The following is a 24,183-nucleotide window of genomic DNA, read 5'->3' as shown; positions in this document are numbered from 1 at the left end:
TTGGAGAATTGTCTGTTTAGATCTTCTGCCCATTTTTTGATGGGGTTGTTTGTTTTTTGGAATAAGTGCATTTTTTAATATTTTCATCTCCCTTCTTTTTCAAAGCATCTCAAAATCTACCATTTTGCTTTATCATCAGAGCCTCCAGTAAGGCAGCTATTCATATTTCCACTTTGTGTTTTTTCCCCTACTAAGGACACTGAGAAAGAAGGTGGTAATATATAACCATACCAAATGCTGAGCATGTTTTTATATACCTACTGGTGATCTGTATATCTTCTTCGGAGGAATGTCTATTTAAATCTTCTGCTCATTTTTCAATTGGGTTGTTTTTAATTGTTGTTGAGTTGTACACACCGTTTGTATATTTTGGAGGTTAGGCCCTTGTCAGTTGCATCATTTGCATTATTTTCTTCCATTCTGTAGGTTGTCATTTCATATTTAAATCTAATTATTTTTACTTCGTTTTAGCAAAGACCTCAGAAGCCAAGAAGGGAATGAGAGGTGATAAACCCTCCGCATTCCAAAGAATGTGAAAGGGCAAGAATCTACATAGAACCTAACCAAACAATTTTTAAAATTTGTTTGATGGCACCTCTTTTCCCTCAGTGAAATAATAGAGTCAAAGTAGGAGAAGCCAGGTTGTTGGAAACTGAATAATGTCTTTAAATATCATTGATGGTACATGCTGAGTCTTTATGAGGGCAGGAAAAAGATTCCTCCTCTCATGAAATCTAGAGAAAGGGCTCTAGAGCTACCATCTAAAAATCCTCACATATAGTTTGTAGAGTCTTTGTGGCCCCACAGTTGATGCTTGCCCCACAGCAGGAAAAGCCAGACTACAAAATTTGTGACTGGCTGGGGCTTCAGATGGAGGAGCGAGACGGGGCTTCCTGGACACACAGAAGCTGACGGGCCAAATATGGTGAGAGCATTTCCTCTGGGACCATGCATTGAAGAAACAGCCTAGAGTTGTTGTTTTCAGTAACTTACAAGGTTTTTTTTTTTACCATCATATAGTTTATAATTCATGATAGCACATTTATTAGATAATTCTCCTATTTCATTCCTACAGAAAAAAGTTACAATACTACTACTAAGAAATACCATGCACTCTTTGCTGATATTCAGCATGTGTATATTGTGCCACTTGTTTTACCAGTCTCTCTTTTCTCTACACACACACTCAATTATTTCCTGAACCATTTGCCTGTAGGATGAAGACATCATAGCTCTTTGTCTGTAAATACTTCAGCTGCAATGTATATCACCTAAGAATTAGCGCATTTTCTTGGATAACCGGTGTAATCATCAGGAAGTTCCCATTATTGTCATAGTCCCGTCTAATGTATGGCTGCAGTTGTTTTGACTTCTTCCTGGGGAGACTGCCTGGGAGGGCACCATGACCCCACACAGGGGTAGAATGCTAATTTCCCAACGGTTGAGAGTGGAAGTATGAAGGGAGAGAGATGACAATGTACAGGGCTCAAACCCAGCCTCGAGTGATGGTCAAGGATTCTAGGAAATTAGGACAGGCAGTGAAAGGATTCAACGCTTAAGAACCACTCAAGGATTTATTTTCTGGGAAATAGGGTTGAAAGAGATACCTGGCCAGTAAGCAGTAAGACAAATTCAAGGACAGGTTGGAGTGCACCTACCATAGGCTCCCAGTCGTGCTTTCTCCTTAATGTCAGAATTGTGATGTTAAGTATAAGTGTTATTTTCTATCCAAAGTTCTATGTGTGGCTTTACCATTTAGACAGCTCTGATTTGTCTCAGAGTATTTTGACATGACACGTGTATCAAACACTCAAGTCTGAATTCAAAGTAATTTTCCTTTGGAGACAAAAAAAAAAAATATCTGAGCCATCATTAGCCTTATTTCAGTGTGAATCACAAGCCTCATCAGCATGATTCCATTTCCTCCAAGTTGACTCTAAAAACTCTTCAACTCAAAGCTAAGGTATAATGATATTTGCTTGTTAAACTCTATAGAAGCATTGGGAAGCCTGGAAATGAGGCTTAAATGATATTGAACCTTGAGTTTCTAATAGCCATTATTAAAATCATTAGAAACAAAGTCTAATGTCTTGCTTTGGGAATGTCATTCTAGACTTATAAATCTAGAGAGAAAAATCTGAAGTATACTTTGCGGCAGATTTCTGTTTATTATTTTACATTTTAGAATAAAAAATTTAATTTCGTGGGCATATATGTGTGTATATATACATGGATACGCATGTAAACATAGACACGTGTATACATATATATACAACACAACATGTGTATGTATGTGCATCTTTATCTTTTTATACATACATATAATATACATGTATATGCAAGGCGTATGTTTATATTCTGACATACAATGCAATATATACATATATGTTTACATACATTTGTGTGTGGAAGGGCTATTAAGTAGTATATTAAGTAGTATAAAGTGTGACTCTAGAGCCTTTTTTCTTTTCTTAAAAGCTAAACATTGTACCTACGTAAGTGACTTTTGAGATGGTTGGTAATATTGATGGATACATTCACTGTTGGAAAGTTTTGTATGATTTTGCTAAAGAGAAGTAGCCTCTGTCTACATATGAGTATGCATTGACTTCAAAATGAATCTTCCTCCTCAGCGCTGGATGTACAGTACTGAAAACAGACATTAAAAAAGGTCCTTCAAATCTAAATGCTTGTGGCATGATATTATAGTGAAGAATTACATTTTATATCTTGATTTGTTAATTGTGTGCATCCTTTATTTCATTTTCTCATATCTTAAGAAAATAGTACTATTCAAGCATCTAAATGCTTGCTTGTCTAAGCTAGGCTATGGTATTATGCTTATGTTTGAACATTTTCAAGAAAGTAAAAAAGCTATTAACCCATTGAGGATAGGAATTACGTCTGTTCTGTAAACACATTCCAAGGACACAGAGTTGTTTTTGTTTCCTGATCAAGGAGACTTCCTGTCCCGGTTGTCGAAATGAGGAAGTGAACACTCAGATGGTTTCATTCTTTGGGTGTTTAATGCATTTGTATGTTGATAACTGGAAAAAGGGGTCCATTTTCATCCCTTTGATAGGTACTTTCCTGATAGGAAAATGCCATTCCGCAGTTAGGAAAAACCAAGGCATAGTAAATAAAACAGTATGTCTTTATTTTATTGGAATCACTTGGTTTATTTGCTTATTTGTTTTTAGCTGTTAGAATGTGTTAAAACTACCCTAAAACCCACACAGTAATGGACACTGATGTGTTCCTTTTGCACCCCTTTAACAGACCCCTTGAAATTCTCCACATAATAATCTAACTTTAATATTTGGAAACTGCTTTACTCTGCTGAGTTAAAGGAACTTAAGTTTTTTTTATTTTGGGGGGTGCTGCACCTGTGGCACATGGATTTTCCTAGGCTAGGGGTCAAATCAGAGCTACAGCTGCTGGTCTACACCACAGCCACAGCAACACCAGATCTGAGCTGTGCCTGCAACCTACACTACAGCTCACAGCAACTGCCAGATCCTCAACCTGCTTAGTGAGGCCAGGGATCGAACCCACATCCTCATGGATACTAGTAGGGTTCGTAACCCACTGAGCCACAATGGGAACTCCTTAAGTTCTTGTTATTTTGCTATTTCTTAGCACAACTGACTTTTCCTGCCTCATCCTTGGTGCTTCAGTTTTCTCCACCCAGCAGGTTCTTGCCTGGGTCCCTCCATAGCTGTCTTCCTCACTTGACTCTAGTCTCTGCTCATGTATTGTGCCAGGAGGGCTTTCTGGAATCACTCTATCTAAAATAGTACCCCCTGCCTGCTTTCTGCTTCATTCTTTTAAATCTAACCTACCTCCATTTTTCTCCATAGCTATTATCACTACCTGGCGTTATAGTGATTCACTTTCTTATTGATTCCATGAGGATAAGGATCTCGTGTACTATATTTCACTTCTCTCAACAGTGTGTGTCATATTAGAGGTGCTCTAAATATTGTATAAATTCTTTATGTATATTTATACTTCTATCTGTATCAAACTCCTGTGTCATCAATGTAGAAAGCAAGTTGAAAACCGAAAGACTTAGGCAAGTGATGACTACACACACACGAAAGCAATTTAAGATTAAATAATATCATACCCAAAGCATACAAAAAATGAATTTCATTTTTCCTTAACCTAAAGCATAATATGCTATAAATGTATTAATTTGTAACAAAATAATTATTTAAAAGCAGAAATGAGAGTCTTAAGATATATTCCATTTATAACAATTAATTGAAAGGTATGGCATGACACCATATTATTTTGTAATTGCTTAAATAAATAGAGACCAATTTAGCTATGGGATTCACATCAACCACTGGCTGAGTTTTAATGGTCAGATTGTCTGTGGATGGATAGTATACATTCTCAGCTGTATTCATTTGAGTTTGCCCCTTTCTTTGTATAGGGATAGTACGAATTGATAAAGATCTCTTTATTTGATCAGGATAAAGGAGCAAAAGAGGCATATCTGAATATCATCATATCCATAAAATGAGATCACTGCTTTCTTGTTCAAGTAATATTATGGAAATATGTGGTAATTTTCATCATCTCAAAGATGTCGCCATGAAAAATGTGTTAGATAACTTCAGCACAATAATGCATTATTGGTTGACAAGCCACTTCAAATTTCCTTTCTGTGGAATCCTACCAGCTCTGTCAAACCTTATCAGATATTTCTTTACTCCAATAGAAAAATATCCTTTTAAACATAATCTCATATTATCATCATCCTTCTGAAACTTTGTGTAAATTCTGTAACATAACACGTTCCTGGACAGCCTAATGCTTTAGAAGTTCAAAATCCAAAAACACATAAATCTACCAGTAAGGATGGAGTGAAACTCATGTGGATAGAGCATGATGATTGGTTAAGATTTTGTGCTTTTCCTTAAGTAAGAGCTATGCTTTACTGCTGACCTGTCTCAAGATCAATGGAGTAGTTGAAGTGGGAATAAGAAATAGAAAGTGCATGCAGGGGTTCGTACCATTGGGCATGGAAGAGTAGCAGTAACAGATTTCTAAGAGCGTTATTTCAAGGAGTCTTTTATGTTAACAATTGTCATACAAATGTTTCTTTTCCTTAATTTAGTGGTTGGAACATTACTCTCTTATTCAGGACGCTGGATAAGATATATTCGGCTTTGGAAGTCCAGCGTAGTAGCAGGATACTTTCTCCTTCCTAGGTTATTTCTACTAATGCAGATACCAATTATGCTCTCAGACTTTTCAGTATCTCACCCTGTGGGTTATGGGTAGTGCAGATTGGTTTTGTTTTACAGCCTTTGTTAATGCGTTTGCAGATTGCTTTGAAAGAGTCAGAAAATTACTCCTTACATCAGCATCAACAGTGCAAATTGTTTTCTTTTCTCTCTCTCTTTTTTTTTTAATCTACATACTGTGCTAGTGTACTATATTATATAAATCAGTAAAGAAAAAAAAAGTGAGTGAAGTTGGCTCTGGAAGGTTGTAGGGCTGGGGAAAATATACTTTTTGAATGCTTCTCAAAACTAAGCAACAAAAAGGGAAGTAAATAAAATGACTGTGAAAGCAAATACAGGTGCCGCCCTATTTCTATCTTCCAGATTCAGAAATATCTGTGACTTTTGATTTGGTGACAATTTTAACATGACTTTTGAAGTCAGTGAAATTAAAATATTTTCCATGCATGTAATGCTTTTTTTCTAGTTAATGGAACTTAAATGGAGTTTTATTTATATAGATATGCTAAGTGTGAAGAGAAGAGGTTAGTTAAATTAATTATAGCGGTAATAAATTTTCCTTTGAGAAGCCCTATAGTAACATTTAACAAGTAAAGGTAATTCTGTAGCCAACTATATTATCAAGATAATGCTTTTCTTTACTCAGCATAAAGGAGTAACCTTATCTGAATGTTACATTTCTAACCTGCATAGTATAAATTCTGATATATTTAAGTGCCGTTGTACTGTGCACATTTACTTGTCTTTTTCCCTCTTGGGTACAGATTGTGCCGTATAGAACAAATTATAAGAAATTTTGTTATTTCAAACAGGTAATTTTTCTTCCATGTGTCATGAATTTCAGTGTAAAGAACACTTTTATGAAAGAAACAAAAATGTTATATACTTTAAAATATGCTTTCAAAAAATTCCCTTAAGATATTTTGTCATAGTTTATTCAAATATTTCATATCATAAAGTGAAAGAAAGCATTACTTAATCAAAATACTACTACCCAATTGATCTCTTGAGAAACCTGCACTTGCTCCTAGTTGCCTTCTGTTCTCATTCTAAGATTGTCTACAATATTGTCCAACCTACTTTACCAGCCTTATTCTCTCCTGCCATGCCAGCTAACGGTCTAGAACCCAAACATGCCTGGTACTTTTCTTCCACCAGAGATTTGCTTCTCCATAACTAGTCCCTCTAACTCAGGCACTTCTCCCTATCAAACCTCAAAGAACAGATCTTCTTCCATGTACCCTATGCTATTGGGGCTATTAGTACCACTTCGGATTTTAGTTTGTAAGCAAAGAGAACTCATTCTAGTCTGCACTGGATAAGAGTTATGAGTGGGTTCAACATTCCCTCCCCCATGCTATCTTCTAGATGGAAATTTATTGGGATTTCTCATTTTTATTTTTGCAACAGTGCTTGGCAGGTGCTTTGCCCAATGCAAAATCTATTATTTATCAGATATTTTCCCATAGAGGTTATTACACAGTATTGAGTAGAGTTCCCTGTGCTATACAGTTTGTCCTTGTTTATTATCTATTTATATATAGTAGTGTGTATACATGACTCTCAAAAATGCCTATTTATTCCCTTCTCCTTTCCCCTTTGGTAAAAATAAATTTGTTTCCTAAGTCTGTGAATATGTTTCTGTTTTATAAATAGTTCATTTGTATCATATTCTATATTCCACATATAAGTGACATCATATGATATTTGTCTTTCTCTAGCTGACTTACTTCACTTAGTATGACAATCTCTGGGTCTTTCTATGTTGCTGCAGCTGGCATGATTTTGTTCTTTTTTATGGCTGAGTAATATTCCATTGTATATATGTACCACATCTTCTTTATCCACTCCTCTGACAGTGGACATCTAAGTTGCTTCTGTGTCTTGGCTCTTGTGAACAGTAATATTATGAACATTGAGATGCATGTATCTTTTCAAATTATAGTTTCTCTGGATATATGCCAGGATGGGATTTCTGGATCATATGATAGTTCGGTTTTTAGTTGTATAAGTAACCTCCATATTGTTCTCCACAGTGGTTGTACCAATTTACATTCCCACCAACAGTATAGGAGGATTGCTTTTTATCTACCTACTTTCCAGCATTTGTTGCCTGTAGACTTTTTGATGATGGCCATTCTGACTGGTATGAGGTGATACCTCATTTTAGTTTTTATTTGCATTTCTCTGATAATTGGTGATGTTGAGCATCCTCTCATGTGCCTTTTGGCTATCACATCTTCTTTGCAGAAGTGTCTATTTAGATCTTCTGCCCATTTTTTGATTGGGGGGTGTGTGTATTATATATATATTTATATATATATATATATATATATATATATAGAGAGAGAGAGAGCATGCACTTCATGAACTAGCTGTATATTTTGGAGTTTTATCCCTTGTTGGTCTCTTCATTTTCGAAGATTTTCTCCTGTTCTGTGGGTTTTCCTTTTGTTTTGTTTATGTTTCCTTTCCTGTGCCAAAGCTTTTGAGTTTAATTAGGTCCCATCCTATTATTTTTGTTTATATTTTGCTTACTCTAGGAGATGGATCCTAAAAGACATTACTGCAACTTATGACAAGTGTTCTGCCTGTTTTCCTCTAAGATTATGTAGTATCTGGTCTTATGTTTAGGTCTTTGATCCATTTTGAGTTTACTTTTATGTGTGATGTTAGTGTTCTAATTTCATTCTTTTTTATGCACCTGTCCAGTTTCCCAGCACCATTTACTAAAGAGACTTTATTTTCCCCATTCTATGTTCTTGCCTCCTTTGTTGTAAATTAATTGACTGTGTGTGTATGGCTTTTATTTGGGGTTTTCTATCTAGTCCATTAATCTATATTTTCAATTTTGTGCCTGTTCCATACTATTTTGATAACTATAGCTTTGTAGCATAGACTAAAGTCAGGGATCCCAATCCCTTCAGCTGTTTTTCTGTCTCAGGATTTCTTTGGCTATTAGGGATATTTTGTGTTTCCATATAAATTTTTAAAAATTGTCTTAGTTTTGTGAAAAGTGCCATTTGTTATTTGATAAGGATAGCAATAAAACTACAGACCTCCTTGGGTAGTATAGATATTTTAGCAGTATTGATTCTTCCCATCCAAGACATGGTGTATCTCTCCATCTGTTTGTGTCATCTTCCGTTTCTTTCAACAGGATCTTTTCAGAGCATAGATCTTTTGCCTCTTTAGGTAGGTTTATTCCTAGGTATTTTATTCTCTTTGATGTAATGGTAAATGGAATTGTCTCCTTAATTTCTCTTTCTGATCTTTTGTTGTTAGTATATAGAAATGCAAGAGATTTCTGTGTATTAATTTTGTATTCTGCAACTTTACTGAATTCACTGATGAGCTCTAGTAGTTTTCTGATAGCATGTTCAGGATTTCTATGTATTGTATTATGCCATCTGCAAATACTGAACTTTTACTTCTTCTTTTCCAATCTGGATTCTTTTTATTTCTTTTTAGGACTTTCAAAACTGTGTTGAATAAAAGTGGTAAGAGTGGACATCCTTGTCTTGTTTCTGATCAAAGCAGAAATGCTTTCAGCTTTTCACCATTGGGACTGATAGATGTGGGTTTGTCATATATGACCTTTATTATGTTGAGGTGGGTTCCTTCTACAGCCACTTTCTGGAGAGTCTTTTTAATCATAAATGAATATTGAATTTTGTCAGAAGCTTTTTCTACATCTATTGAGATGATCATATGGCTTTTATTCTTCAATTTGTTACTGTGGTATATTACACAGATTGATTTGTGGATACTGATAAATCCTTAAATCCCTGGGATAAATATATTTTGGGCTTGAACATCTCTAATTCACCAAGATAGTCTCCTCTTTTCTTGTTAAGTTGATTATTCATGTTAGTTCCCATCATGTACCTTTTGGACTAGACATTGCAAAACTAACCTGGCTCTTTCTCATAAAACCTAAAAGAAACGTGAACAACTACACAGATAATGGGTAAGAGGCTAATGTTTGAGAGGCAGCAGTTTTCTGCCTGGGAGAGAAAGAATATTGGACAGTATAGAATAAGATATAGTATTCTGGACTTGAAATGTCTAGAGTATATGTCCATATGTGGCAAATTGTCTCCTGTATCCTTCTCCTTTCTATTGATGGTAATGAAATTTATTTAGTTATGTAAGCTTAATGTAAGTGTTTATGGAAACAGATTATATACATAAATAAATGTCATGGGGGTCATTGAAACTTATTTCTGTGCCTTACTGTAATATTTAAACACTGTGTAGAAATCAAGCAACTTTTTCATGTGCACATAAGAGCCAGTACCATAGCTAGCATGAAATCTGTCTCAGTAATTCTAGCTCCATGATGTAACTACACCACCCATATCAGCAAAGTAGACTTTTAGTGAGAGGTTACTGTAAGAGAAAGGAGACTGATCGGGTTCCTCGAGTGTTTAATTCAACACACATTCATTTAGAACCTCATATATATCAGACACTGTACTGTTTCGTGGTACATTGTCACGGAGTTAAGCCACCACAAAAACTAAGTGCTATGATGCAGATGTGAATTGGGGTTCTGTGGACAAGGACCTTTTCTTCCACTTCTTTTTTTCCACTCAGCTCCTTAAATAGTACTACAGACACAAGGACATTTGTTGAGATTTGCCTGATTAGAGACATGGAACTGTGACTTCACTTGGGGCTACCTCCAGTAGTATATCTACAATAAGACTGTCGTTTGTATTCAACTTGGGAAAGGTCTGTGCTTCCCATCAACTTCTGCCAACCAAGATTACTATTCTTAATATAATTAGCATTTAAATGATTTCATTATGTTGACATTTTAGTTCATGTCATGATTGTTAGTAAAATTAGAAATCCGCATGTGGTAAATGATATTACATAGACTCCAGTAAAGTCTGTTAAAGTGAATTATTACATGATTATTTTGATTCTCCCCTATATCAAGGATATGGAAGTGATCATAATAAAATCGGTTTCTTTTCAAAAATGACATGACCTTAAACTACAACTAAAGAGGAAATTACAATTCTGGGGATTCTATGGCAAATCCCACAATGATACCAATGAGAAGCAGTAAAAATTCACTTGCTATAATATGTAATTCCAAAGGAATTTTTATTTTAAATTTAATGTTGATCTCTTCAGTTGAGTTTTCTATCAGAGGGCCCAAAACTCAGACGCTTATAATCCCTGCCTAGAATCCCACCTCCAAGGGAGTTTGCTTGTTCTAAGGAATTAGTTCTAAGGAATTAATCTTGATCTTATTGCTTTTGTCAGTGAAAATTAGTTGCCATTCACATTCAACACCTAAAGGATCAAGGAGTAGAAGCTGAGAAAACAGTTTGCCCATATTATTGCCTCACTTGATGTTATTTTAGTCATTATATCATTCAGGAGTGAAATCAAAGTCTTTTTGCAAACCCAAGTGAAATAGTGTCAGATTTGTAAGTAAAATTTTACTGAACTCTCCCCAAAATCTCTAATGCTGAGGCAATCAACTGCTTTAGTGAAAAATTTCGTATGACTTAACTATGCATTCTTCATGTAACTTTTGGGGTATTTTCCATTTCTCTCAAATATCGTTAGGTTTTTAAAATATCTTTGAGTTCTCTACTAAATCATTAATTCAGAATTTTAGAGGATTGCATCTATGGTTATTTTAAGAAAAATAATAATTGTTTCCAGAATTAGATGTTTAGTTCTTACTTACGCAAATATCTTATTCAGTTTTCTCTCCCCTTTAGTCTTTTCTGTTTACCAATTTGTTTTCATCCACTGATGGAGGATCTCGAGTCTAGTGTTCTGAAACAGTGGATCCATATGCATTCACTTTCAGAATGGAAATTCCATTCTATTCTTTGAAATGTTTGCCATTTGAACACCCACACATCTAATTCTAAGAACAAGTATTTAAAATGTGTTTTCTCCAAAGTAAAATTACTTTTGGGGGGTTGTTATTTCTAGAAATCTTAGAATTAAAGAAGCACTGTTCATTTAAAGAGTTGGGAGTTTGGCTGTTTGAGTTAGGGTGAACTTCTGTGTTTTTGAGTCATCACATAACATCTTTTAGCCATCTCCCTGATGTTTAGCTTTTAACTTAGATATTCACTCAAATTTGGTTGACTCTAATTAGAAAAATAAAATGTATATCTCTAGACATCCATGACCATGCAGTTTGTTGGGGTTTATTTTGGGGTTTTTTTTTTTTTGTCTTTTTTTTAAGGGTCACACCTGCAGCATATGGAGGTGCCTGGGCTAGGGGTCAAATTGGAGCTGTAGCCACCGGCCTAGGCCACAGCCATCCCCACATGGGATCCAAGCTGCATCTGCAACCTATATCAGAGCTCACAGCATGACAATGCAGTTTTACTTCCTGCCTAACTCTAAGTGAACTGTGTAAATGTTTGGAGTTAAAAACAGTATGACAAATGTTTTATGTCTGAAGGTAAAGTATAAATACATGTACTGAAGGTAATCTCATCTCATAAATGTATCCGGAAGGTAATCCTACAATATTAAATCCTCATATGCAGATGAAACCCTATCATTTTGATTTTGAAATATTTTGTTTAATGTAGTAAAAATGCAATTTGGGTAAAAGTTACGGACTAATAATGAACTTTACAAAGGTTACATGTTGAACATCCTTTGAAAAGATTTCTGCTTTTAAAGCTTTTTATTCTTCAGAGGCTAGGTATATTCAATTACTTTTAGAAAGCAAAGATACCTCAATAAATCAATTAATCTAGTCTTTTTCCTTCGGGTAAGAATTGTGTTATCCTATCCTAAGTCGAAGCAATTAAGATGCAGAAAACATTTTAATTGCTTCAGGTGATATCCATCTACTAAGTAGAAGAGGAATGTCTAGAAAATAGGTTGTCTGGAGTTCCCATAGGGGCGCAGCAGGAACGACTCCGACTAGTATCCGGGAGGATGTGGGTTTCATCCCTGGCCTTGCTCAGCGGGTCGGGGATCTGGCACTGCAGTGATCTGTGGTGTAGGTTGCAGATGCGGCTTGGATCCCTCATTGCTTGTGGCTGTGGCTCTGATTAGCCCCCTAGCCTGGGAACTTCCTATGCCACGGGTGTGGCCCTAAAAAAGAATAGCAAAGAAAAGAAAATAGGTTTTCTACTTTCTCAAAGGCGATTTCAGTACTACAGGGGAACAGAAAGGGTTTTTGCAAAGGAAAAATAAGATCCAGTTACAGACAGAGTTGACTCTAGATACTGGCTCTATCACTTACTGATTCCAAAGAGGTTGTGAACTGAGTTTGCTTGTTTGTAAATAGAAATTTAACCCCCACTTGACCACGTCCTTGTGAAGATGAACGTGATGAGTATGTTCCGTCTGCCGAATGCAGCTTATTAAATAGCAGTCATCATTTTTTTTAATCATGCTGCTTCTCAAAAACAAGCATATAATCCCCACAGTGATCTTGGAAGAGGGCAGTTTTCACGTGAACATAAGGCCCAGGATACCCATGAACCAAATCGTGTTGATGTTTATGTACAGCGTTTTTTCTGTGTACCAGTGAGAAAGAGATGAAGAAGCGATATCTTGAGATCAAGTTTAACGTGAGAGAAATTGCTTATTTTTTATTTTAGGTCTACATTTGTTCCCCTGCTAAATAAAGCAGACAAGACCACTGCCCCTATGCTATGGTTTTGTCGCAGCAGGCCCTGAACTTCTAACTTGGTACTTTCCCATGGCACAGAACTAAATTTGAGTTATAACAAAATTTGAGGACTTCCCGTCATGGGGCAGTGGAAATGAATCCAACTAGGAACCATGAGGTTGCAGGTTTGATCCCTAGCCTTTCTCAGTGGGTTAAGGATCCGGTGTTGCTCAGAGCTGTGGGTAGGTCACAGATGCAACTCGGATTCCGCGTTGCTGTGGCTATGTTGTAAGCCGGCAGCTCCATCTCTGATTAGACCCCTGGCCTGGGAACCTCCATATGCTGCAAGTGCAGTCCTAAAAAGAAAAAACAAAACAAAAAAAATTGAGCCAGTCAGCACTGAATTTTAAAGCTCTCATGCTGTGTCCCAACAACACACTCATTTGTTCAGTGAGCCTTGCTGAGCTTGAATTTGAAGCAAGTCAAGGTTTAAATAAAGCATTTTTTCTCCTTCAGTCTTAAATCTGTTCCCAGAATTACTGCCCCACTTCCCCTACCCCATCTCAAGAAATTGGGGAAATTGAGTCACCTAATTTTCATTTCTTGTCACTGCATCATGTCCCATTAGAACACATGTGGTATGGTTTTTGTGGCTACTTTGGAGCCCTATGTACAGATACTTGATTGGCTTCTCCTTTTTTGTAAAAGTCAACAATTCTGTCAACATCTATGTTATGCAAATAGTCTCCACAGTCTCTGATTGTTGGAGCACCAATATCTGCATAGAAACCAACTCCCTGAAAATAGTCCAGTTCTTGAGTCTCCTCCTCCTCTCGTGCCTTCCTCCTCTTTTGTGTCTATGGCTGCCCCCAGCCTGATTCTGTCCTCAGTGACCCTCCAGCTTTCTTATAATGGTATCGCCACCAGTAGTCTTAATTTGAACATAGAACCATGAGAAGCATTCTGCTCTCTTCTGACAATGCTGACAAACGGGCCCCTGCTCACCTCATCGGTGTCTCAAACTGAAATGGCAAGATTATTTCAAATCATAGCTTTGGCTGCTCTTCAGGCTATTTGACTAATTACAGAACAGGATAGCTTTCAGCCCTGTATGGTAGGTCCCTGGCTTTCTTCCCCCAAATCCCTAGAAGAATAGGATGATGATAAGACACAAGGTAGGGGCACCACAGAAGTTCCAGGATCACCAATTATGCTTGATGGCCAAGAAGTCAGTTTTTGGTAGCTGCCAATCAGCATTCCAGTACATTTTCTGAGCTCAAAATATACTCTGCCCATCTCCACCAACAGATGAGTGTTTACTGAGCATTATTCATTGTAAGCACTGCCTTTTGGTTGGGAAACACACATGCTTCCTCTAGTTGTCAATCCAAAATTGGTGTATATGGAACTAGGGAACTTGATGAGATCACTTGCAAAGGCTAAGTGACATGGTGCAGAATGCAAGTGCCCAACAGCTTACAGGAAAGAACCATGAGGAAGCCAGTGAGTTTTTAAAATTTATTTTCCTGAATTATAGTTGAGTTATAATGTTGTGTTAGTTTCTGGTATACAGCAAAGCATTTCAGTTATACATATAAATAATGGGCTCCATTTGTTAACCCCAAATGCCCCAATCCATCACCCCCCCCAACAACCCCACATCTGTTTCTGTTTAGATAGATAGATTAGTTTTAGATTAAATGACAGATTCTTTGTATCATATTTTAGATTCCACATATAGATGATACTATATGATATTTATCTTTCTCTGTCTCACTTACTGCACTTAATATGATAATCTCTAGGTCCATCCATATTGCTGCTAATGGCATTATTTCATTCTTTTTTTTTCTTTTGGTTGAGTAGTATTGTTGTATATATGTACCACATCTTCTTTAGTCATTCATCTATCGATGGACTAGGGTTGTTTCCATGTCTTAGCCACTGTAAGTAGCAAGAAGCCAGTTCTGGTCATCAAGATATAGTAGAGCTACCAGCAATTGTGCTGGTGATTCTTGAATTAAATATGGGTCCTAATAGTTTCTTCAGTTTTCTCTAAGATGGACAGTAACAATTCTACAATCTTGTACTGAAAGAGTATTTACATAAAATCCTGCCATTTTATGGCATATCTTCAACACTCCCTGTTTCTATTCACTTGGAGACTCTAGATGTGGAAGCAGAGTGTGTAGTAGAGTCATTGTGATAGTAAGAAGAAGAACAGCTAAAGATTTGTACGTCCGCATTCATACGTGTATGAATAGCACATGTAAACATCACGTCATTATTCCAAATCCATAAAGCACCTTTTGCATTCTCTCTTCTATATTGAAGTCTCTTTCAATGGAATTTATTTTCCATTACTTGAATCAAAGCATTGCCCTTTTATTCCTCTTCCTGCCCTCTTTCTCTTCATTTAGACTTATATCTGGGGAGTTCCCATTGTGACTTAGCAATTAATGAACCCGAGTAGCATCCATGAGGACACGAGTTTGATCCCTGGCCTCACTCAGTGGGTTAAGGATCCAGTGTTGCCATGAGCTGTGGTGAAGGTTTCAGATGCAGCTCAGATCTCGCATTGCTGTGGCTGTGGTGTAGGCTGGTGGCTACAGCTCCGATTGGACCCCTGGCCTGGGAACCTCCATATGCCATGGGTGCGGTCCTAAAAAGACAAAAAAAAAAAAAAAAAAAAACTAGTATCTGGCTATGCTCTTCTATAAAAGTGTTCACACTTGTGCACTTTATTAAGCAGACTCACACACAGAAATGCGTAGAAACGGAAAGCACCTTGGAGAATCACCTTCTTCCACTCTCTCACATCAGGGCTGATGAAACTGAGCCAGAACTGATGAAGTGATGGGCCTCAGGTCACACACTAGATCAGACAGAGGCAGACTAGACTAGGGTTATATACAATGTAATTTTACTTGTGGCAGTATGCAATATTATTCATTCAACAAACATGAATCTGTGTTCAAGGCACTGTTCCAGGAGCTGAAGGCCAACGGAGGCCCCCCGGGCACAATCTTGCTCCTGTCACTCATGTTTCTAGAGTTCGTCCCCCTTAGCTGTGCTCACGATGCCTTTCTGCTATACCTAAAAAGTAGTTTAATTTTTCTTGCACTGGTAGTGTCCTTATCTCCACCCAGTCCCAATTAACTTTCCCAAGCTTTTCATTTAATGAAGTCCCATTCCTCCTTTTCAAGGTACTAGCTGCTCTCTTCTGACTCAGTGCCATTCTGCCTCATTATCCAGCCCCCACTGTAAAATAATTATTTTGAGTATAATGAAAATGTTAAACATGGTTGAACCCAGTATGTGATTTGTTATTACTCTGACGGCCAACAAATATTTTATAGAGTGTTTTGACTTGTATAATAAAGGGTCACATCAGAAAAATGATCAAATCCTTCATCCTTCCCCTTACCCTATGCTTTTCAGTCTTTGTTGGTAAATATTTGCTTCTATCCTAATGAGGACAGGCTTGTAGACTTAAGCCTCTTAAGGAGCTTTCAATGGTTAGGCACAAAAAATAGAAAATTTTCTTTGCTCTGATTATGAGGTACAATCTTTTGGCCTTACCTTTCTTTCAAAGAAGGTCCACATTATGTGTTATTGTCTGATTTATTGTTTCTCCAAGCAATCCCAGAGGTACCCATAGTGATGGTTATAGAACATTTGCTTATCCTATTCCTTGATGTAATATTTTTCTTTTATCACATAATCCTAGTTATCCAGATAAGTGTCATTATCTTTCGTGGTTACAGACAAAATAAACCAACCTCGTGCTTAAAGAACAAAATAAGAATAGCCACAGTTCACTGTGATATTTTGTAGAGATATTGAAAAGTAGTGTTTTATATTTATTTAATTTTAAAAAATAGTTCTAGTGTCTTTTTTTTTTTTGGTATAGTTTGTTTTGTGATTTCAGACTCTCACACAACATTGCAATAATAGTGCACGAAGTTCTCATATGCCATTTACCTAGGTTAAGCAACTGTCTGCATTTTATCCTATAATCAGATTCTCCTGTCGCTCATAAAAAATGATGCATGTACATACATACCTACATATATATTCATTATATCTTGTATGTGTATGAATGTGTATGTACAGTTCATGAATTTTTCAAATACTTTGAGAATACGTTGGAGACATATGTGACTTATCCTAAAGTATGTCCTGAGAATAGGACTTTCTCTTACATTATAGAGAACAGGTATCAAGCACAGGCAATTTGCTGTTGACATACTACCCTTATATAGTATATCATCCATATTCAAATTTTATCCACTGGAGTTCCCGTCGTGGCACAGTGGTTAACGAATCTGACTAGGAACCATGAGGTTGTGGGTTCGGTCCCTGCCCTTGGTCAGTGGGTTAACGATCCGGCGTTGCCGTGAGCTGTGGTGTAGGTTGCAGACGTGGCTCGGATCCCGCGTTGCTGTGGCTCTGGCGTAGGCCGGTGGCTACAGCTCCAATTGGACCCCTAGCCTGGGAACCTCCATATGCCGCGGGAGCGGCCCAAGAAATAGCAACAACAACAACAAAAAAAGGCAAAAGACAAAAAAAAAAAAAAAAATTTATCCACTGTCACAATAATGTTAGTAGCTAATTGTTTTTCCCATGGGTCCAGGATTTAATCTAGAAAAAATCCATTTAGTTGTCATGCAGTGCTTTACTTTTTTGTTTTTCAGGGTTTTTGTCTTTTGTCTTTTTAGGGCTGCATCCGTGCCATATGGAGGCTCCCAGGTGAGGGTCGAACTGGAGTCAGAGCCACCGGCCTACCCCACAGCCACAGCCACACCAGATCCAAGCCATGTCTACAACCTACACCACAGCTCACGGCAACACTGGATACTTAACCCACTGAGCGAGGCCAGGGATCACACCCTCAATTTGATGGTTCCTAGTCGGATTCATTTCTGCTCTGCCACGATGGGAACTCCTACTTTTTTGCTTAGAAACTTACATTCAGTCACTAATGACCTGATAGTGGCTCTTTTTAAAGGAACGCCTACTTGTTGACCACTGGTCCAAGAATAGGAATTTAAGCCCAAAGATGGTTAACAGAGTCCTTTAGGAATAGTGGTATCTGTGCTGAGGAAACGCCACATCAACTTTGAAACCATGATCAGACCACAAGGTTGGGTATTTCAGTAGGATACAGCACAAAAAAGAGACTGAGTTTATCAGTGTTTTGCAGTTTCGAAATTTAAAACTTCAGATAGGAGTCTGTGGTCAATCCAGTCTACCTGGGGCTAAAGGGACAATGTTTCTATGTTGCCCAAATTTACAATGCATACTTAAAATCCAACACCAAATAAACATTAGGTCCGTGCTGTGTTAGCGAAAGCTCGATTAAAATCATTCCTTTCATCAAAATGAAATACTGAGGATAATTTTTTAAAGTTTAGATATAAATATGAGTTGTCATTTTTGAAACTAAGTTCTGTTTAAAAAAAAAAAAAAAAAAAAAAAAACCTGGGCATTTTTAAATGTCCTGTGTTAAAATGAATACAAATAGTTCCTTCCCCCACAAAAATAAGAAACACCGGTTTGTAGTTTCTATAGTGTCTAAAGCATGCAGTGTTTTCTTAGTTGTATCAACATAATTATGATTAGAGCTACAATGTTTCAGCACCTTGATTTCTAGCTACTGTTGAGTAGCAGTAATCCCTACATCTCAGATAATTTTCTTTTTCCTCTACATCAAGCCTGCTTCTAAAACTAGATAAAAAGAACGTGAAAGAGACATCAGTTTTACTGACATCAGTTTTATGCATGCAAGTATATAAACCTACCTACACAGATTCATTTTATTTTATTTTATTTTTTTGAGTATCGTAAAAACACACAAAAGTACTAAGGAACTGTCTGAGTCAGACCTACTGAGAGCAATTACATTCCTGAAAAACCGGATAAGGTGCCAGAAGGTGCAGAATCATCTCTTATTATTTTCCTGTTTTTCCTCTAAAAGAGAGAGAAATGTTTACACACGCAAGAGACAGAAATTAGCTGCCAGAAAAATACTATGCACATCCATATTCAGCACATAGATTAAAAATAAAATAGTTGTTTGTTCCCTCCGGGAAAACACACTTGCCTATTCATCCTTGTGATAGATATGCATGCAAAACCAAAATGAAATCAAATCCCTGCAGATGGCTCATAAGTCACAAAAACTGTTTAATCCTTTCACTGCATCCCTTTGGGAAGCCTGAACCCTGGTAAATAATAACATACAATATATATGATTTCAAGGATTCTCTTAGTTTTTTAGTAGAAAACCTTCATTTTCTCTAACATGCCCCCCATATGTCTTATAAAGAGCTTTATGTCACTGTGTTACCTTAATATGTATGTCCACGGAATTCTGTTGTAGCTTTTGTTTTAGAAAGTGTCAGTATCCTAAAACTATGTATAGAAATCTTATCTAAAATTGATTGGGGCTCAGAGTCATATTTTAAGAGGCAGCCAAGTAAATCTAAGTGCATTTTTACGTTGCTCTTTCAAATGGATTTTACCAGAAAACGGCTGAGTTTTAAGCAGGAATAAAATGAAAGGAAACCTTGGAGTCTTAACCATTGAACAGATGCTGTAAATGCAGCTTTGCAAAAATAGCTGTCACTTCAGATCTTTTCCACTGAATACCTATGTAAGCCAGTTGCCAGAGCTGCTGGCATTATAATATTTTTGTTGTTCTATTGAAAATGGACACTGTGAGAACTCTTAAAACAGTCACAACCTATTTTTAAATACTTAATTCCTTCTTGGTTTTTATTCTACTTAAATTTTGCAAGGAAAAAGATGAGAACTTATATGTAAAAATATAATTGTCTCTTGCACTGTGAAATTTTTCACTTGTGAGTTGCTAACTTGTCAAACCAAATCAGAAATTCTTGACATCTTTGTTACATTAACTCCGTCCATGATATTGACTCTTGAGAAGGATTTAATTTTATTCTCTAAACTGAAACTTGTACTTTTTTTTTTTGTGATGATGTGAGATTATTTTTCTCCTTACCTTTGATAGGATTGCTCATGTCTGCATGTGTGTGTATGTATATTATATATATGTATATATAATATATATATATTGTATAAATGTATGGGTGTGTGTATATATTCCCATATATATACTAGAATAGTATTAGGTTATATGTGGACCTTGATTTGGCTCAGAAAATACAGAAACATGTATAATTTATTGAAGTGCTCCTAACTTTAGTGAAACTATAAAATTACAGGTAATATGACATGTCTAAGTCTAATTCATAATAATGATGTTGATACTCAATATAGCAAGATAATAATTGTATGATTCCTTTTTAATGAGTATAATAATGTAATTTTTCTCTAACAGTGTCTGCCTAAATTCGTAGTACTTCAGTTTTCAATAGTTTGAAAAACTAGTACAGGGAGCATAACTAACTTCACAAAATCAGTGTGTAAATTACTCATAGAACCTCGATCTGCAAATCAGAAACTTTAAAATCCTATCCATCTTGTACTCTACCTACTAAATATACATACAAGATAGTATTGTATTTGGATGTACATACTGCAAGATTTTTAAGTAGAAATACTGCTAAAATGAATCAGTTATGTTCATGACAATATGAAATGATTCTGAACTATGTGTCATCACCTAACCACTGTGCCTACTGTTTTTCTTTTAGAAAAAAAAAATCTGCAAGAAAACAAAGACCCAAACACCCCAGAATTCCCAAAGAAGAGTAAGTACTTTAATGAAATAATAATTATACTGGAGTTTCTATAATGTTAGAAGACCTTTCAAATTTCTTTTTAGAAATATTCACCTTTCTGACTTCTAATATAAGAAGCTAACATAGTGAGCAAGTGGAGCCTTCGAAAACTCAATTTCAATTTACTGGAGCACACTGAAAATCATTTATCCTATAATCCTCTTTGATAAGAGTCCAGGGTAATCCTTGCGATATATATATGTTGCAGAAAATGTTTATGTTAATTCCATCATATCTTTTCACTAGCATCATATCATTTACATTCTATAGAAGAAAAAAATAGGTAAAATTGAATTGAACTTCTTCATGTTCTCTGTATGTAGTACAAAAATTTTTCAGCAGAATCAATATGCTTGGTTTGTTTATAGCCGTAAGTTAGAATTCTTAAATAATGGCAACCATCTGCAGGATTTAAAATTTATAACTTAATCTCAATAGTACATTTTTTCCAATCTTCTCACAACTTAATTATGACCTGTGTTTCCCTACAGAGCTATTGATTGATAGTAATAATTGCTTTCCTAAATATGTTTTTATTAAGTAAAATGAGATATATTCTTATCATTCTTTCTGGTAGAAATAGTAATATCATAACAATTTCCTAAATGTAAACAACTATAAATTTTAATATATGCGTATCAAAAAGAGTAGAGTAATGGAAAAGCACAGTATGCTTTGATGACCCATGTTATATCACTTCGAATACTATGGTCCTTTTGAAATGAGTTTTCAAATTTACTCCTCTAAAATTTAAAAATAAGGCATTGTAGTAAAATGTATTAAATTAACAAAATAGTAGATCTATATATCTCGATTTATATCAAAATAGAATAAAGTTCAGTGGAAAGTATATCTGATATCAAAAAATTTCATAAATAATTATCTAGGATATATACAAATTAAGCTTGTATAATAAGATTTTCTAGCACCCAAAGAACCTTAATGCATGAATTACATTTCATGTTAAATGACTTAAGATAATTAATCATGGTAATGATGATATAAATGTAATTTATCCTAAATCTATTTTATTTATTTTTGAAGTTTGAGAGGAGCAGGGAGAGAAGGATTTTCTTTTACTTATCTGCCTCAGTATTTTCCATGTGATGCTTCACTTTACTCGAACTCCTTTACCTCATTTTTTGCTGTCCCTATGTACAATGTCCTTACATTTTCAGTTTTAAATCAGGAATTTATTTATAAATTCAACTTCAAAATTTTCAAAAACTGCTCCTTGATTTCAAAAAGAAACTCTAGTATGTGAATTGCTCTTTTGAGGTGGAAGAACATGTTTACACAGTCCTGGGTATAAGAAGGATAATTAAGAATTAGATTTTTCTATCATGTAACAACAACAAAAAGCTTTGCCAATTTGAGTGACGTGCAAGATATGAAAGAAATGAACAGTGTCTTTTTGATGTGGCTTTTCTCTGGCATCTTCCTCGTCAGAGGCAACTAAGTCATTCTGCCAAAATGTAGGAACTCACAGCAGTTGTCCCGCAAGAAGTCTGGGTTTCCTTACGTTTTGTTTTTATGCTTACAACTCAGTTTTAAATCATAGTTTCAATTTTGAACGTTACTCACTGGGGAAGGGTTCATTTCTTAAATGAGTGAACCACACATAGTTGTACTATGGTTGCCATGCAAGAGCCGGATAATACCTACCCTCACCTCTCAAAATTCTTAGTCATCTTATTATAAACCTACTGTAAAAAAAAATCATCAGTAGCTTCTTATCTGACCTGATTTATCTCTAACTTATTGTCATACTGAATACTAGACCAAATAAGTTATTTTATCTGAATTTGAATTTTCATAATTTTATTGAAATAGGATTTACTATGGCAAACATTAGAGGGAATGGATTCAAGTGAGAGTTCTTTGGCTCATTTGGAGTAATCCTAGGGAAAATAATGTGCATGTCTCCAAGAAAGAGTCATGCTTTTCTTGGTGCATTTTGTGGTGTGGGGCAATTTTTCCTTTCAGTCTTGGTGTTTTATTTAGCAACTAGATGCTAAATTACTCTCAAATAACTGTAAGGGAAAAATGACTTAATTTCAGCCTGAATAATAAAAAGTCAAGTTTATTTCTTTAAAATTTTATAAAATATTTATGAAGAGAAATACTCTGGATTAAAACAAAGCTGCTGTCAAAATATATCTTAATATGTGTTTTAATCTCCAGAGACTTCATGAGTTAGAGGTATCAATACATGAAGAGTTTGGATAACACAGTGACTATTTTTCCTGTCTTTATCTACAGAATATGTACTTGCACTTTAAGCTCACAACTAGTAAATGAGCTTTTAAAACTTATATTTGAATCATACTTTACAAATGAAAGATGTTCTTAGCATAAGAAAGCCTTCAAACCTTCTATAATTTTGCTTCAAAGCCCATAACTTAACAATTTGGCAATTAATTAAAATAATACTAAAGATCTTTAGAGCACGCTGCACTCATATTTCACAAATACCTACAAGTATTTCACAATACTTACAAATACAAGAATTTTTTGCGCTTAAGATAAGGAAAGTAATGAAAGAGGACCATTGGATTTTATATTTTATATAAATAATTTTCCTCTCAATTCCTGAATATTCAGTGGTTCTTTTGGCAACTCCATGGGGGTCAGCTCCCTATAGACTCTAAACATACTAGAAAATAATAACAAAGAGGATTTACTTAAAAAGTTCAGGTGTTCAGGCATGCTTCTTGGAAACTATTCACCTTATCCTAAGTTTGCTGAACTTCTTTAAATACTAGTGGGAGTTGACGGTCTCACTCAAATCATGGCTGTTATTAACAGGCTTGCTCCTGATACACCAAATAGAGCAAAAGCTTTTCAGTAAGAAGAGTCTTAATGGAGAGCAGATTTTAATTAGAAAAAGGCTTGTGATTCATTAGAGACCACACATTTTTTTGTAAATGCCCCTCACAAGTTTCATTTAGTCAAACCTCTCTTTGTTTGAATAAATCCCTATAAGCAAAAAGTGTAGTCGGGTGGGTGTGTGTGTGTGTGTATAGCAGTAGCATAGAGCTAGGAAAAAAATTTCCCTATTCCTATTTTATAGATATCACCTCTTCTAATATCCTCATTTATAGAGGGCCGGAAAGACAAGTCATTTATCCAAGCACTTGTATCGAGTGACAGAATCAGGAAAAGCTCTGGCTTCATTAACTACCCACGATTTTTCTTATCTGTCCTGTTAACTGAAAGCACTTACTGTCAACCTGAGGGTCTCAGATTGACGCAAGAAGCCTCTTCTCAAAATTTAAACCTCCTGCAACCAAAACTCTACTGAAATTTTATATAGCTAACTCTGCCTACTCTCTACCTGCCAATTTTTTTTTGATATAGCTCATTAGGATGATGTTTATAATGGAAAGAATTAGAGACTTCACCCAGTTCCCTTCGGCATAGCGAAGAGTCCTGGGGGAGGTGATGACATTCCATATCTCGTGGCTAATTACCACTGGGCCGTAATAACACATGCACACAATCTACCATCAGCAACAACTAAGCAACTACCTCTTTG

General features: G+C 35.8%; 1 protein-coding gene across 1 annotated transcript in view; it reads left to right on the top strand.

The window, feature by feature from the left end:
* SYT1 (synaptotagmin 1) overlaps positions 1-24,183 on the top strand; it is a 522,998-nt gene that overhangs the window by 158,171 nt on the left and 340,644 nt on the right. Inside the window, 1 exon segment of the mRNA XM_005652622.3 lies at positions 20,559-20,615. The gene's annotated coding sequence lies outside the window, so the exon portion shown is untranslated.

This window comes from Sus scrofa, chromosome 5, assembly GCF_000003025.6.
Source record: "Sus scrofa isolate TJ Tabasco breed Duroc chromosome 5, Sscrofa11.1, whole genome shotgun sequence".
NCBI classification, from domain to species: Eukaryota; Metazoa; Chordata; class Mammalia; order Artiodactyla; family Suidae; genus Sus; species Sus scrofa.
Note: the sequence above shows the minus strand (reverse complement) of the source record. Positions and strands in the feature narration are given on the sequence as shown.